General features: G+C 36.7%; 1 long non-coding RNA gene across 1 annotated transcript in view; it reads left to right on the forward strand.

The window, feature by feature from the left end:
- Window positions 1-889, forward strand: part of LOC142496527 (uncharacterized) — a 4,717-nt gene extending 3,828 nt beyond the window's left edge. Inside the window, exon 2 of the long non-coding RNA XR_012802034.1 lies at window positions 190-889. This is a non-coding gene — a long non-coding RNA (uncharacterized LOC142496527). The remainder of the gene's footprint in view (window positions 1-189) is intronic.
- The last annotated feature ends 1,497 nt before the right edge of the window (window positions 890-2,386 follow it).

The raw sequence follows: 2,386 nt of genomic DNA on the forward strand, positions 1-2,386 counted from the left end.
CACATATAATTTGTGTTATAGTCCACTTAATGAAACTTACATACAATTCTGATATGTTGTAATGAAAATACCACAAGATATTCAGTATTTTAATAATATGGCACACCAGCGGTTAATTTGAATTGCAAGTGTACCTTAAAAATTCAAGCAATCGTTTTTATTGAGATCTGGTTTTCTATGTTTTTCCAGATGTGAAATTATCTAGGGCCAATGCCTGTTTTGGAAATGGTATGATTGAAATATACCGTCACAACTTCTCCTAATAGTGGGCATACACAAAGAAACCAGTTAATGCATTTTAAAGACATTCTTCGGGCATCCCAGAGCGTGTGATCAGACAAATCAAGTAATGCTAAATACTTCATGATTATGAGGATGCAAAAAAACATCCATTTGTCCATCAACCTTAGCATTAAACAAATCAAAATTGATATCCATGTGTGTATTTCAAATATACATGCACAACAGTGAAGATGGCATTCTAAGTATTACAGGAATAATGATATGGGACATTTTCTATATCCAGGCATCATTTTATTCAAAAGAAAAGGTTTTTTACCCCCTTCTAGCCATAAAAAAAGTGTAAATGGAGATGGATGAAGGGGGGATAAGGATACTCCCAAAGGCAGGCTTAGCTGAGTTTCAATTAAGAGAATTTAGGATATAAACTATGCATTTGGAATATGAATTCAGAATTTAACAAGAGGGTGTGCCCTGATGTCAGACAAGTGAATTCTCATCTCTCTGGCTCCAACAACCTCTTTGGAAGAAATCCGATGATATATCCAATTATGTTACCACATAACATCTATTTTCCCCCTTTTATTTTTAAGAAACTCTGCATATATTGTACTGTATGTTTTTGTAATAAACTTTTTCTGGAATCTAAGCATGCACTGTACTACTTTTGTATATTAAATCTAATATGTAATAATGTTTTGGGCTCTAATTGAACTTTGCACATTTTGAAGCGTATCACATTTTCAGGCACATTTTGCTACAATAGATTTTTTTGTTTAAGTTCATATTTTTCTTAGTAAACAGAGACCAAAGACTGCAAATACACCTTTATCTCTGGTGGTGGCAGCGAGACGACCTCCACGTTACATTTACAAGTCACATGCTCATGGGTGTGCCGTTCGTGACAGTTGTGTTTACGGAGGATGCAGTGTTATCTTGATGACCGCTGAGAGCTATGGGAGATTTAAGGAGTAACTAAATGTTGCACAGATATGTAATTTGTTTAGGAAACCAAATAGGCCCTTGAGACCAGGTTTAATCACCGTCTAAAGTCATATCTGACAGCATTACAAGAACTGTTGGATGCACTTTTCCCAACAAGGGACACTTATTGCCCAATGTATACCCATTAGTTGTCAAAAGAAATTATAAAAATATCCACTGGAAGAAAATGGGTTTATAAATGTATCCAACTTCTACCTCTCATTTACTTTTGGAGAAGGCGAAGGCTTCTTTTCTGCTATATTAGAGGTGTTGATAAACAGAGTAGTCTGCTTTTAGTGGCAATACCAAACTTCTCAGTCCATGCTTTTACCACTATCCAAATAAACACTCTGTGACACTAGATTAAAAAAATATATATATATATATATATATTCAGAGATTAGAAAATAGTTTTTAAAAATTATCTGATTTAAGTGTGGGTTTTCTTTGAAATCAAGCACAATAAATCACTTAAAATGTAATAACTTTTTAAAATTGAAAATGTAGGTTGACACAATCTAAAGATAAAAAAGGAGTAAGTTATAAAGCAACAGTCTTGATTTAGGCAAAACACAAACAGAATGAAATATAGGTAATAAATCATAGTTTGAAAATTGTATGTAAGCTTTAGAACAGGAGTGGCCAACTCCAGTCCTCAAGGGTCACCAACAGGTCAGGTTTTAAGGATATCCCACTTCAGCACAGGTGGCTTAGTCAATGACCTGAGCCACGTGTGCTGGAGCAGGGATATCCTGAAAACCTGACCTGTTGTTGACCCTGGATGACTGCAGTTGACCACCCCTGCCTTACATATATTTAGATTCGGATATTGGAGACATTGTACTATGTATACCTGTGATAATAGATCTAATAGAGAGGATCAAAACATGCATGAGCTTAAGGCTGCGTTTATAGTGCCTGGCGACGTGACGTAGCTCCAAAACACATCAATTGACTCCGTTGCCAGCGCTTATAGTAAGTGCGACGTCGCGTCTGAAAATGTGGAAGCCGGGTCTATTTGATTTTTTTTAGAGACAGTCGCCACATGTGACTTTCTCTAAACCAATCAGAGGCCGCGGCCCGACCCCTTTGGTGATGTCGCTGGCGACAGTCGCTTCAAATCAAATTCCAACTTTCGCTGGTGGCGACGGCGACGATTGAC

This window comes from Ascaphus truei, chromosome 6 (assembly GCF_040206685.1).
Source record: "Ascaphus truei isolate aAscTru1 chromosome 6, aAscTru1.hap1, whole genome shotgun sequence".
NCBI classification, from domain to species: Eukaryota; Metazoa; Chordata; class Amphibia; order Anura; family Ascaphidae; genus Ascaphus; species Ascaphus truei.